This window comes from Lathyrus oleraceus, chromosome 1 (genome assembly GCF_024323335.1).
Source record: "Lathyrus oleraceus cultivar Zhongwan6 chromosome 1, CAAS_Psat_ZW6_1.0, whole genome shotgun sequence".
Classification (NCBI taxonomy): Eukaryota; Viridiplantae; Streptophyta; class Magnoliopsida; order Fabales; family Fabaceae; genus Lathyrus; species Lathyrus oleraceus.
The window spans coordinates 369,166,046-369,181,675 of record NC_066579.1 but is presented as its reverse complement, the minus strand read 5'-3'; positions in this window follow the sequence as shown (position 1 = coordinate 369,181,675).

The window sequence follows — 15,630 nt, the reverse complement described above, 5'->3', positions numbered from 1 at the left end:
GCAAGTCAAATGGGGAAGAAAACAAAGGTCTCTTTTAAATAAAAAAAATGTTATTTCAACATCTAGACCTGTTGCACTTCTTCATATGGACCTTTTTGGCCCTTCTAGGACCAAAAGCTTAGGTGGAAACTATTATGGCTTTGTTATAGTTGATGATTATTTTAGATTTTGTTGGGTTATGCTTTTGTCTTGTAAAAATGAGACCTACCCTACTTTCAAACAATTTGCTAGATTGTTCCAAAATAAATTGAACTTGAAAATTGTTTCCATCCAAAGTGATCATGGAGGAGAGTTTGAAAATCTTCTCTTTGAAAAGTATTGTGAAAAACATGGTATCGAGCATAAATTCTCGACTCCTAGAACTCCACAACAAAATGGGGTTGTGCAGCATAAAAATCGAGTTTTATAGGAGTTAGCAAGGACGATGCTTAATGAAGGTAATTTACCAAAGTACTTCTGGGCCGATGCCATTAGCATTGCGTGTTATATTTTGAATAGAATTTTGATACTTCCTATTCTAAACAAAACCCCCTATGAATTACTTAGAGGTAGAAAACCTAATGTTTGTCACCTTCATGTCTTTAGATGTAAATGCTTTATTGTTGAGGCATATATGGTCTATAACAAGAGGCTACATATTGTTGAGGAGTCTGTTCATGTTTCTTTTGATGAATCTTTTCCAAAAAATGTTGGGAAATGTCGCAACCTGAAAAATACAGTGCGCGAAAAAAACAACCGGCGAAAGAAAATGACAGAAGAGTCGCCACCGTGCGTTATTCATCCCAAAGGAGGGAAAGGAAACACTCGAAGTAAACCTGAAAAAGGAAAGGACAAGACGGGGTCTCGCAACCAAATCTTGGGTTCGGGAGTCGGTTATGCGAAGGGAAGGTATTAGCACCCCTACGCATCTGTAGTACTCTACGGGATCCACTTTTGTAGTTTTCGTCTAAAGGGTGTGAGTTTATCTTGTGCTGTTTGCCAAAAAAAAAATAATAATAATTTTTTACAAAAAAAATAAATAAATAAAAATAATAATAAAAAAATAAATAAAATATAATAAAAAATTTTGGACTTGGGTCTCTCTCATTTGAGCCCACAAAACCATGAAATTCAGTCTATAAATACCAATGCTTCACTTGAGAAAAAGGAAGAGAAGCAAAATACTCTGAGGTTTCCTTGAAACAAAACCCTGAGGAAAAAGATAGTGAGAGAAGAGCTAACAGAGTTCAGAGCAGCCTCCAAACCCTGAAGGGAACTCAACTGCACAGAATCACCTTTGCCTCACGGGTGCAACTCAATTTCAATCAAGCTCTCCAATCAGGTTTGCCCTATATCCATCATCTTTATGCCTTTAATTTGAATGCTCTAAATGTATGAGGTATTATGGGTGAATTTGATACCCTTTTGATGCATGTGTTTTACAAGAGGTTTAGGCCTCCTACCCTTGGTTTCTTTTTGTGAGCTTTTTGTGAATTGAAAGAGCATGATTCATGTGGTTGCATTTTGATTTGGGGGCAACTCTTGGTTACCCTATCTTGTTTCACTAACCCTTTGTTGAGTTTTTGTGAGGGCTCACAGACTCTTGCAGAGATGGTTTGCATGGTTTTCCCACTTTATTTGTGGGATATCCCCTGGAGGTTCATTCCAATTACCTGTATTGACTCACCTTTCTTTGATGGCATTAGCTTGGGAGATCCCTGGGTTTCTTACTCCTTTAATTGCGGTTACTTCGGATCTTTATCCGTGTGGTACTTTTACCTCTTTTCCGCATTTTATCGCTTTCTTAGCTGGAAGACCTCGATAGGAGGCATTTGTTTTCTTTTGTTTATTTACTTCTGAGCCCCTTGTTGGCACATTTACTTTATACATGTTTGTTTTGTATGTGTTTGTATCCCTGCAGGTAGCGCGGTTCCTTCATCAAGGACTGCCTTTTTGCCCTTGAGCATCCCAAACCCTAAAACCCAAAGCAACACGTTAACTCCTTCTACTACAGGCGAGTAAGTCTCCAAAGGTCGAGCATCCGGTAGATTGCGTAGTGACGTCGTTCGTCCAAAACCCAATCCATAACCCCATAGTTAGCCGAACTACGGCTTGCTCTGATTCTCATTCCAGATGAGATACGTAAGCATAAGACGCGATGTCTTAGCGAGCACACATCCCCCTAACCCATAGGTAGCCGAGCTACGAAGACTCTGATTCTCATATTCAGATGAGATACGTATGCAGTGGATGCGACATCCGCGCGAGTCATTTTCATTTAACCCTTTTTTTTTGGCAAACAGCACAAGATAAACTCACACCCTTTAGACGAAAATTACAAAAGTGGATCCCGTAGAGTACTACGGATGCGTAGGGGTGCTAATACCTTCCCTTCGCATAACCGACTCCCGAACCCAAGATTTGGTTGCGAGACCCCGTCTTGTCCTTTCCTTTTTCAGGTTTACTTCGAGCGTTTCCTTTCCCTCCTTTGGGATGAATAACGCACGGTGGCGACTCTTCTGTCATTTTCTTTCGCCGGTTTTTTTTTTCGCGCACTGTATTTTTCAGGTTGCGACAGCTGGCGACTCTGCTGGGGACTAAGAAGTTGACCTCTTGCTGGTCCATCTTCCCTAAGCGAGTCCCTCCTAGCTTGTGTGATTTCTTGTTTATTGGGTGTTCATGCTTTTGTACATTTATTTGCTTACCTGCTTGCATGCATCTGTTGTATCTATTGGATCTGTTTGTTTGTTTGTTGGGATGGGATGTTTTATGAGAGATAAGCCCATTACCCAGGCTTGAGTGTACACACAGGTTTTAGAGTGGATGATCATGAGGCTTGCGTGGCATGTTGCTACGTTAAGTCGTTCGTGAAGAACCACACCCAGACGAGGTTTCTTTTGGATATATTATGTCCTACGGATGTTCCGTAACGACATGGTGTTCCTTTAGAAATCGTCGACTCTGGTGACCATTTCCCGAGAACTCAGTCGAGGCCTCTCCTCCGAGACGTGATTATGTTAGCTCTGGTGGGCGCATTCTCGCTGATCAATCCGAGGACCCCGAGACTGGGAACTTGCTTTAGGATGTCCTGTTGAGGGGAGTCAGTGGAAGTCTTTTATCCCGTAATAATGCCAAACCTTCAGTGGTAAACGTATTATTCGCGTCTGAAGGGCTGAAGCTGACGAACTTCTGTTCTTAGAACCTACCAGTGAGGGGTGGGCTAAATTCAGGAAACCTTAACCTCCAACCAACCCGGTTTTCTGGAGCAGAGTTTTGGTCTTGTATTATATTCCTCAGTGAATTTCTCTCCAGGAAGTGCAACCTGACAGATGTTCAAGCGGATCCATCAATTCTGATTGACATGCCTTTGCATTGCATAACATCATCTGCATATTTGCATCCAACATCTCATGCTTATTCATTTGTAGGGTATTCCCTTTCAAAATGGGGGTGCCTTAAAACTGAACAAGCAGTGCATCGCATACCATGCATATTAACCCTTGTCTGTTTTGCAGGTGTCACCGCAGTGTCTAATGTTTGTTCCCTGTATCAGGCAGTTATTGGTCCCAAGCGAGTCCACAGGTACCCGACAAAGGAAAATCGTCCACAGCTAGCGATGGACCAATTACAGAAAGAGCTGGCTGATATGCGTGAAAGGATGGATCAGTTCATGACATTGATGACTGGTATGGCAGAAGGCCAAGCGAAGCTGAGGGAATTGGTTGAGCAACCGAGACCCGATCCGGAGGTGGAGATACCAAATGCTGAGGGAAACCCTGGTAACCCTGGGAACGCTGATAACCCTGTGAACACTGGTAATGCGGGTAACGCAAATGCTGATGGAAACCCGGGTAATGTTGGCAACACAGGGAATGTTGGGAATGGTATTGGCGGAAGGTACGATGTGAATCAAGGAATTCAGATTAATGGGCGCCCCGTTACTGAAGATTATCAGTGTGATCAATTTTCTTTGCACGACGAGGCCCTCGAGACCACTCGCCGTATGGATGAGCTTGCTGAGAAGCTCAAATCTTTGGAGTCTCAAAATTCCTTAGGCTTTGATGTCACAAATCTTGGTCTGGTTCAGGGAGTAAGGATTCCTCACAAGTTCAAACCCCCTACTTTTGAGAAATACAACGGGGCTTCTTGCCCACGCACTCATCTCCAATCTTATTTGGGAAGGTTGGGAGCTCACACGGAAGATGAAAAGCTGTGGATGTACTATTTTGAAGACAGTCTAACTGGAGCTTCTCGTGAATGGTATTCTCATTTGTCTCGTACTACCATCAAGAGCTGGAAAGACTTGGCAGAGGCTTTTATCAAGCAATATCAATACAACTTGGACATGGCTCCAAATCGGACCTTGTTGCAAGGTATGTCTCAGACTGCCAAGGAAACCTTTAGAGAGTATGCTCAGCGTTGGAGACAGATTACTGCGTCCGTCCAACCCCCTATGTCTGAAAGGGAGATGGCGGACATGTTCATGAACACTCTTCAAGGCAATTATATTGAGAGATTGGCTGCTTGCCTGTCAATCAGCTTTGCAGAGATAGTAATTGCTGGAGAAAGAATCGAGAGTCTGTTGAAGATGGGCCGAATTCAAGACAATAGTGCTTCCAACTCATCAGGTCCCAAGAGACCGTTTGCTGGTAACGGTCAGCGAAGAAAAGAAGGCGAGGCAAGCGTTGTGTATGCCGGCAGAGGCAGGGGTAGAGGACGCCCTAATTATTATCAAGATCAAGTGGCCGCAGTCACTATTCCAACACCTGTTCCTCAACCGCAATATCATCCGCAACAACAACCCAGGTACAACAATCAACAACAAGGAGGTAATCCGGGTCAGCAGAGACTCTATCAACAACGTCCAAGGCAGACGGACCGGGTCATCGAGCCAATCCCAATGCCTTATTCAGTATTACTTCCCAAGCTGATTGACATGAATCTGGTTACGTTGAGAACTCTGGCCCCACCAATCGATCCCAATAATTTGCCTAGAGGTTATGATGTCAACGCCAAATGTGCTTTTCACTCCAACGCACCTGGACATACTACAGATAATTGCAAGGCTCTCCAGTTAAAGGTACAAGATTTGAGAGATGCCCAGGCTATCAATTTTGCTCTGGTGCCTAATGTTATCCAGAACCCGATGCCGGCTCACGGCGGGCAGAGGATTAATGCTGTTGATAGTGGGGAAACTTTGAATTTGGTTTCTGATGTGACTAAGGTGAAGACTTCACTATCGGTGGTTAAAGACCGACTTCTGAAAGGACAGATTTTCCTGGGCTGTGGGGAAGAATGCAGAAATTGTCAAGCTGCCGAAAACGGATGTGACATTTTTGAGAAGGGGTATTCAGCAACTAATAGATGAAGGTTGTCTTCAGTTCGATCAGGCCCGTCCGGTGAAGAATGATGTATCGACGATGACGTTTTATTTCACTCCTGAAGAAATATATGTTCCCGAGAGACTCGCTCCGACAACAATATATTTCCCAGAAAGTATAGAACCAGCAGCGGTGAACATCGAAAGTTCAGCACCAGTCGCAATTTACTCTGACAGCCCTCAACCGACTTTGGTTGGTCCAATCACCATCACGGTACCAGGACCTGTTCCGTATGAGAAAGACAGTGCTATCTCGTGGTACTATGGGGTTGATATCTACTGCCAGGGGCAGAAAGTTAATGAAGAAGACATTGACATTGGTAGCTCCGCTGTAGACAATGTTGGAGGGGTTGGTGGCTTCACTCGCAGTGGACGCCTATTTGCACCATCAACATTACGCGCGAATAATGAAGCCGAGGCAGCTGCCAAGGCTAAAGGGAAACAGGTATCCACCGAAGAGGTTACTACTGAGGAAGATCCTCCTAAGACCGCATTCGAGAAGGAAGTGGATGAGTTTATGAGGATTATCAAGAAAAGTGACTACAAAGTAGTCGACCAGCTAAATCAGACACCCTTAAAGATCTCCATTCTCTCACTATTGCTGTGCTCTGAGGCGCACAGAGCAGCCTTGTTGAAAGTACTGAATATGGCCTATGTTCCACCGGAGATAACTGTTAACCAGCTGGAGTCGGTAGTTTCCAATGTAAACGCTAGCCGGGGGCTAGGTTTCACCGATAATGACCTGACGTCTGAGGGCAGGAATCACAACAAAGCCTTGCATATCACAATGGAGTGCAAAGGGGTGATGCTTTCCCATGTTTTGGTTGATACAGGCTCTTCTCTGAATGTTCTTCCAAAGAAAGCCTTAATGAAGTTGGATTGCGATGACACCATCCTGAGGCCAAGTAACTTAGTTGTGAGGGCTTTTGATGGCTCTAAGAGAGCTGTCTTTGGAGAAGTTGAGTTTCCAGTTAAGATTGGACCGCAGGTGTTCAAGAGCACCTTTTATGTGATGGATATCCAGCCTGCCTACAGCTGTCTGCTAGGTCGGCCTTGGATTCATGCTGCCGGTGCTGTTACTTCTACCTTCCACCAGAAGCTCAAATATGAACTAGAAGGTCAAATCGTCACTGTATGTGGTGAAGAGGATATTTTTGTTAGCCACCTGTCTACATTTAAGTATGTAGAGATGGACGGCGAGATGCATGAGATGCTGTGTCAGGGCTTCGAAACTACAAACATCAATGAGGTCGCGCCCGAAGCTGTCTTTTCACTTGAGTTTGAGAAGGTCGGGACTTCTATCTCTTCATACAAGCAAGCTGTCGAAGTGGTTAAAGCTGGTAATGCCCAAGGCTGGGGCAAATTTGTGGAGCCAGTCATCAAAGAAGACAAGTTTGGATTGGGGTATGCTCTGGGATCTCAGAAGAATGAAACCGGTACTCTCTCCAACAGGGGTTTGGTTTCCCCCCACATCGTCAATGCTGCAGATGAAGACAAGGCTAACAGCGACTGTGACTTAGATAGCTGGATTCGCCCGTGTGTCCCGGGAGAAAAGCTCGACAATTGGTCGTCTGGAAAAAACGTTCGGGTTACTCTACTGAAAGAGTGATTTTTATTATTTTCCTTTATTACATGCATAATAAAGTCTTACACTTTGCCCAAGGTGTAACGGCTCATTTGTAGGGCCATCCATTTAGTTACGTTTCGCAATTATTTTTATCATCAATAAAGGACGGCTTTTGCAAACAATTTTGTGTTCTCTTTCTTTCAATTTTTTTACTTTTTACAAAAAAAATGGCAATGTTTCTTTTTTCGTTTTTTCTTTCTTTCCAAAAAAAAAAATCTCTCATTCTAAGGTAAAGCATGATCCTCCATCATGCAGAGCCGACCACTCGGATCTCACTGCTAACGACACTGCTATGGCCAAGTATGACTTCGACAATCCTATCTATCAAGCCGAAGAAGGGGCTGAGGAAGATTGTGAATTGCCTGAAGGGTTAGCCAGATTGTTGAAACAAGAGGACCGAGCTATTACACCTTATCAGGAGGTGGTTGAGACCATCAACGTTGGTACCGAAGACGACAAGAAAGAGATCAAGATCGGGGCCAGTCTACAGGCCGAGAGGATAGACCGTTGATCATGTACTTGACTGTGTTAGAAAGGTCAATGGGTTGTGTGCTCGGTCAGCATGACGAGTCAGGTCGAAAAGAGCATGCAATATACTACCTTAGCAAAAGTTTACCGACTGTGAACAAAGATACTCATTGCTCGAGAAAACTTGCCGCGCTTTGGCATGGGCTGCTCGCCGACTAAGACAGTATATGTTGACTCACACGACTCTATTGATATCAAAAATGGATCCAGTCAAGTATATTTTTGAAAAGCCAGCACTTACCGAAAAGGTTACTAGGTGACAAATGATACTGACAGAGTATGACATCCAATACACTTCACAAAAAGCCATCAAGGGAAGTGTCTTGTCAGACTATCTTGCAGAGCAACCAATTGATGATTACCAACCTATGAGGTTTGACTTTCCTGATGAGGACATCATGTTTCTCAAATCGAAAGATTGAGAGGAACCACTCCCGGAGGAGGAGCCTGACCCTGAATCCAAATGGGTTATGATGTTTGATGGGGCGGTCCACGTCAATGGTCGCGGAGTTGGTGTAATGTTGATCACACCGGAAGAGGATTCATATGCCATTTGGTGCCAGAATAAATTTTCCCTGCACCAACAATGAAGCCGAATACGAAGCTTGTATCCTAAGACTTGAGGAAGCCGTCAATATACAGATTAAAACCCTGGATGTATACGGGGATTCAGCTTTGGTCATCAATCAAACCAACGGGAAATGGTATACACCTCAGCCTCATCTGGTTCCTTACAGAGACTACACGAGAAGATTGTTAACTTTCTTTTGAAGAAAACCAATTTGCTGATGCTTTGTTTACCTTGTCTTCGATGATTAAGGTGCTATGCTGGAACTACATACCCAGAATTGACGTATCTCGGTCAGAGACGAATGAAGAAAGCATTTGGTCAGAAAGTGCGCCCTCTGGGGTATCAAGTCGGTGAATTGGTACTCAAAATATTTCTTCCTCCCAACACAGATCACAGGGGCAAACGGACACCGAACTATGAGGGTCCGTACGTGGTTAAAAGGATTTTCTATGGCGGAGTTTTGATGCTAACCACCATGGATGGCGAAGGATTCCCGTCCCCTATTAACTCAGACGCAGTTAAAAAAAAATAATACTTCGCATAAAATAGACCCGCTGGACGATAAAAAGAATAGTCCAGGCAAAAAAAGGGCATCCCGACGAACCAAAAAAAAAAGAATAAAGAGGTTCGGGCAAAAATTAGGGATATAAAAAAAGAGTACACTCGGTGAGTCGAAAACCCAAAAGGGCGGCTCAGACAAAAATGGGTATCCCGGTGGATTGAAAACCCGAAAAGAGGGCAATCCAGGCAAAAGTTAGGGAATAAGCGAATGACTGTGATTTGAGTTCATCAGTGTTATATCACCGTTTCATTCAATCCGGCAATCTTCAAAGGTTAAAGATCGACTAATCATCCACTTCAGAAAGCAAGATGAGCAGAGCGTCTTGAGGACATACGAGCCATAGCAGAGTCGAAACTCGGTGGGACCCCGTATCCCCATTGCCATTAGGATAGTTCTCTTTTTATAGCGATCACCTCTTTTCAGGGATCAGCTTCCTGATACCCTCGCCTATTCCTGGCATAAATTTTCTCCCCATTAAGAGTCGAATAATTCAGTTAAAGAGCCTCTTTATTTTTCATTTATCAGTTTGTTTGCAAAAATGTCCGAATTTTTGATAAAACATATTGCATATGAACATAATGGTGGCTTTTGCAGATGATTTGCACAGGAAAACATTTAAAATTGCTTTGAATGTGCTTAATCCCGGACGGTGAATTCAAACCGAGTAATTCCCCCGAGGCATACGTGTATTTTTGGTTGCAGGTCACAGGAACCGGATGCCAAGTCATGAATCCTCATCCCCAAGCGGTTGACAAAGTCTCTCCTCAGTAGAGCATGTTCCCCAACAGAGTTGATAGTATCCAGACTGTCTATCCCCAGTGGAGTTGACAGTGTCAGACTGTATCTTCCTAGCAACAGCGGAATGGTTGCATAACCAACAGATGAGAGGGTGGTGTTCCCAGTGTTCATCTCATTCCCCAGCAGATTATTTTTAACAGATTTGTTAATCCCCAGCTTGAGGGCGATTAGCAAGTTCATATCCCCAGCAAAGGTCGTTTCCTACGACATTTCCCCAGGAAGTGTTTTCCCCACAGACTCTCCTCACAGAGCCTCGCCGAGAAAAGTTTCCATAGTTGATACCCCCCGCAAGGTCAACTTTTCAAGCAGCCAATTTATTTTTGGTGGCTCATTGGTCCCGGCAGACGGATCATTCCCCACAGAGCATTCAAGGATTGATACAGCGATCTGTTCCCTACCGGAGTTTGCTTCCCCAAGCAGATTTCTTTTTACTCCATGCATAACATTTGCATTTGCATGCATATCATATCAAGCATACACATAAGCTGATAAACAGGTTCTTTTTACTCCATGCATAACGTTTTCCAGTGTATGCTTGGAAGAACCTGTTTATCAGCTTATGTGTATGCTTGATATGATATGCATGCAAATGCAAATGTTATGCATGGAGTAAAAAGAAATCTGCTTAGGGAAGCAAACTCCGGTAGAGAACAGATCGCTGTATCAATTCTTGAATGCTCTGTGGGGAATGATCCGTCTGCCGGGACCAATGAGCCACCAAAAATAAATTGGCTGCTTGAAAAGTTGACCTTGCGGGGGGGGGGGGTATCAACTATGGAAACTTTTCTCGGCGAGGCTCTGTGAGGAGAGTCTGTGGGGAAAACACTTCCTGGGGCAATGTCGTAGGAAACGGCCATTGCTGGGGATATGAACTTGCTAATCGCCCTCAAGCTGGGGATTAACAAATCTGTTAAAAATAATCTGCTGGGGAATGAGATGAACACTGGGAACGCCACCCTCTCATCTAATGGTTATGCAACCATTCCGTTGTTGCTAGGAAGATACAGTCTGACACTGTCAACTCCACTAGGGATAGACAGTCTGGATACTGTCAACTCTGTTGGGGAACATGCTCTGCTGAGGAGAGACTTTGTCAACCGCTTAGGGATGAGGATTCATGACTTGGCATCCGTTTCCTGTGACCTGCAACCAAAAATACACGTATGCCTCGGGGGAATTACTCGGTTTGAATTCACCGTCCGGGATTAAGCATATTCAAAGCAATTTTAAATGTTTTCCTGTGCAAATCATCTGCAAAAGCCACCATTATGTTCATATGCAATATGTTTTATCAAAAATTCGGACATTTTTGCAAACAAACTGATAAATGAAAAATAAAGAGGCTCTTTAACTGAATTATTCGACTCTTAATGGGGAGAAAATTTGTGCCAGGAATAGGCGAGGGTATCAGGAAGCTGATCCCTGAAAAGAGGTGATCGCTATAAAAAGAGAACTATCCTAATGGCAATGGGGATACGGGGTCCCACCGAGTTTCGACTCTGCTATGGCTCGTATGTCCTCAAGACGCTCTGCTCATCTTGCTTTCTGAAGTGGATGATTAGTCGATCTTTAACCTTCGAAGATTGCCGGATTGAATGAAACGGTGATATAACACTGATGAACTCAAATCACAGTCATTCGCTTATTCCCTAACTTTTGCCTGGATCGCCCCCTTTTCGGGTTTTCAATCCACCGGGATACCCAGTTTTGCCTGAGCCGCCCTTTTGGGTTTTCGACTCACCGAGTGTACTCTTTTTTTATATCCCTAATTTTTGCCCGAACCTCTTTTTTTAATTTTTTTTTTCCATTTTTTTTCGGATCTAATTCTGATTGACATGATGAAATGCAATATGAAATGCTAAATGAATGCATGAATGAGGAGGGTAAATTTTGGGGTGTTACAGGAAAGGTATGTCTTTTCATGATATAGTTGATGAAGGGATTGATCAACCTCAAACGGATAAAAATGAGAAAATAGAAGATGATGATCACGAAGAGGAAAAGTATGAGAGTCTGGCTACAATGGATAAACTTCCTTTGACTTGGAGAACATCCAAAGATCACCCTATTGATAATATTCTTGGAGATATCACAAGAGGTGTGACAACACGCTCTAAGATAAGTAACTTTTGTTATCACTTCGCTTTTGTGTCACAGGTTGAGCCTAAAAATTCTAAAGATGCATTACTTGATGAGCATTGGCTCATGGCAATGTAAGATGAGCTAAATCAATTTAAAAGGAATGGCGTTTTGGACCTTGTCCCTCATCCAAAACATCATCAAGTAATAGGCACAAGATGGGTTTTTAGGAACAAGCTTGACGAAGATGGAGTGATAACCCGAGATAAGGCCCGATTAGTCACTCAAGGGTATAACCAAGAGAAGGGTATTTACTATGAGGAGACTTATGCTTCGATCGCCCGACTTAAGGCAATATGCCTTCTTTTTGCCTTTTCTTGCTCTAAGAATTTCAAATTATTTTAAATGGACGTGAAAAGTGCGTGTCTAAATGATTACATTAATGAAGAGGTATATGTTGCTCAACCTCCCGATTTTGAAAATCACGAGTATCCTAATCATGTTTTCAAGTTAAAGCATTTTGTATGGTCTCAAACAAGCACATCGTGCTTGGTATGAACGACTAAGCGAGTTTTTGATTAATCAAGGGTACTTAAGGGGAAAGGTTGACACTATTATTTTTATTAAGCATCATGGAAATGATACTCTTCTTGTTCAAGTATATGTTGATGACATTATTTTTGGATCTACTAATATGAAACTTGTCAAAGAATTTTCTAAGCTTATGCAAGGAGAGTTTGAAATGAGCCTCATGGGAGAGTTAAATTACTTCCTAAGTCTTAAAATCAAACAACTTAATGAAGGCACATTTTTTTGCCAAACCAAGTATTGCAAGGACTTGCTAAAGAGATTTGGCATAGTTGATGCAAACTCGATTGACACTCTTATGGCTACAAACGGTAACTTGGAAAGGAACGAAAATGGTAAGGATGTGGAAGTGAAGAAATATTGGGGTATGATCAGTTCTCTGCTATATCTCACTACATCAAGGCCAGATATCATGTTTAGTGTCTGTATGTGTTCCCGATATCAATTGAATCCTAAGGAATCCTGTCTCAAAGTCGTCAAATGTATTTTTAGGTATCCTCATGGTACTTCGAATTATGGCCTTTGGTATTCCAAAGGAAGTGATTGTAGCTTAGTTGGTTACACCGATTCTGACTTTTCCGGTTTCAAATCGGATAGGAAAAGTACTAGTGAGACTTGTCACATATTTTCAAATTCCTTAGTTAGTTGGCATAGTAAGAAACAAGTTTCGGTTCCATTGTCAACTGCCGAGGCGGAATACGTAGCAGCCGGTAGTTGTTGTGCTCAAAGTTTGTGGCTTAAATAATAATTACTTGATTTTGATATAAAACTAATCTATATTCCAATTATGTGCAACAACTTTCGTACTGAGCATATTAAGATTCGTCATTATTTCCTACGCGATCATGTTAAGAAAGGCGATGTCATTTTTGAGCATGTTGGTAGTAAAAATCAACTTGCCGATATTTTTACAAAACCACTTGCAACTGAACCCTTCTTTAACATTCAACGGGAATTAGGGATTCTTGACATCTCAACACTTTTCTAAATGTTATGTTAATGCACTTTAAATATATCTTGTCCATATAACCTTCCTTGAAAGGCATACTTCATAAGAGTGCATTACTCATCATTTCACCAGCAAGGTACTATCGTTTCATTTTTCGTTTTTGTGTAAGCTTTTATTTTCGCATGTTATTTATGGTTCATATAATTGATGTTCTTGACGTATAAGATAGTTCATGTATGTTAACTTCCAATATGTTCAATTGATGTATGTCAATTTATATGCTTATAGTGACTTTATGATATCTTCATTCTACTTGAAATATAGTGATTGGTGCATCGGTTTGGTATCTATTTTCTCATGAATTGTGATTGAACATGTTATATTGCTAACAATATTATTGATTGTGTGTCATTATTATGTTTTCATCTCTGTTTTTGGTTTGTATGGTGGTACTTCGTTTATCGCTTTGCCAGAGCACATGTGTGTCCAGCATTTCGGGAGCACCAAAGACATATGCCACATAATCATATCACTTTTGTAGCAACTCAAGAGTTTTTTTTCATTGTATCGTTCCTTTTTCATGTTTGTGTTGTGTTATTTGACATGATTTGTGACAATTATATTCTATTATTGCATTATTGTCTTTTATTTATGTTTAGAAATTCTTTTTCAATATGCAAATCATTTCATGTGAGTGCTATCATATTGATTCTCTTATCTTTGCAAATCGCCTCTGTGTGTTATATTGGTTTATGCGTGATTTAATATTCTTATCATGGATTGCTTTGTTTCTTTTTGATATTGTCAAAAGGGGAGAAGAAAGATGAAGTTGGGATGCATATATTGATGGTGATCTTTTCATTGCAAACACATCGTCTCAAGTTTTTCTATCATAAAAAAAGGGGAGTATGTGAGTGCAACTTCCGTTAGATGTGTTTTGTATGATGTCAAAACTAGGATACTTTAGCGTTAATGTATATTGGACGGTATCTTATGATTCTCTATGTGCATCTTAGCATAGGAAGCATAAAAGTATTTGGAAACAACTTGGAAAAGGTCTCATGCATCAAACATGCATAAAAAATCAATTTTTGTGAAAAATTGCATTACAGGTCGACACATGCAATTACAGGTCGACCTATGGAAAACATTTCCCGACTATAGATCGACACATGCATTCTATAGGTCGACATGTATGTTAAATATTAAAGCATGTAGCTTATGTCTCATGTACAGAGCATTCAGGTCGACACATAGACTGTGCATAACAATCATAGACCGGCGCATGACTTTAGGCAGGTCGACCTATGCATCAAACAGGCCGACACATAACTTTTATAGGTCGAACTATCCGATGTAATTTTTCAAAAAGTCATATTTTTTTCAAGTCATTTGCATCACTTTTTGCCCTAAATCATCCATGCATATAAATACTTCATACATGCATCATTCTCAAGTAAGGTTTCTAGAGTGAGTAAAACCTACATGAATTCGGGATTTCAAATCATCTCATCATCTTCAATTAAATCTATGCATACACACAATCAAACTACACATAATCATTTCTTGATTGGGTGTCATCTAGATTAGGATTGATAACGACCAATTAGGTTTGTTTTATCGAAAATATTAGGTTGAGATCTTTGAGGGATTTAAATATTGGGTTGCAACTTTAGGGTTTGAAGGTTTTGGACAAGATTGTGCAATTCAGATCTGATCGAGTGAAAGCCTTGGGACTAGGTGTGTCGTGCAAGGGAGTAACGTGAAACGGTAGATCATGTTGACAAATCTTGGGTTCAACAAGTGTGCACTTGGGACTATTCAGACAGGTGAAAGCCTTGAGATAGGGAGGTCATGCAAAGAAGTAGCAACAACAGGTGAACTGAAGCAGAATTGTTGGTTACATAATCATGCACTTGGGATTAATCCATCCAGGTGAAAGCCTTGGGACAAGGGGTGCCTTATCAACTTACTTCCGCACCATCTGCCACAAACCAACCTCATCTCACTCGTGCTTCTTCAAGAAGAGGACATCAACCATCACACCTCAAAGATTATGTCTGTGTATCTTTCAATGATTCTTCAAATCCATCATCTTCAGGTACTCCTAACTTTATCTCTAACTTTCTTTCTTATTATAATTTATCTTCATCCCAATATCATTTTACTTTGTCTCTTACTACAAACGATGAACCTAACATTTATAATGAGGCATGCAAATTTGAATATTGGAACCAAGCTATGAAGATTGAGCTAGATGCTCTTGAGAAAACTGGTACTTTGAAGCTTGTTGACCTTCGACCCAATGTGAAACAAATAGGTTGTTGTTGGGTTTACAAAATCAAGCACAAGTCAGATGGTAGCATAGAGATATTTAAGGCACGACTCATTGCAAAAGGTTAAAACCAGATTGAAGGCTTAAATTACTCTGATAGTTTCTCACCAGTTCCTACACTCACCACACTTGGACTTATTATAGCATTAACTTCAATCCACAATTGGCACTTACATCAACTTGATGTAAATAACGCCTTTCTGCATCGAGAATTATATGAAGATGTCTACATAA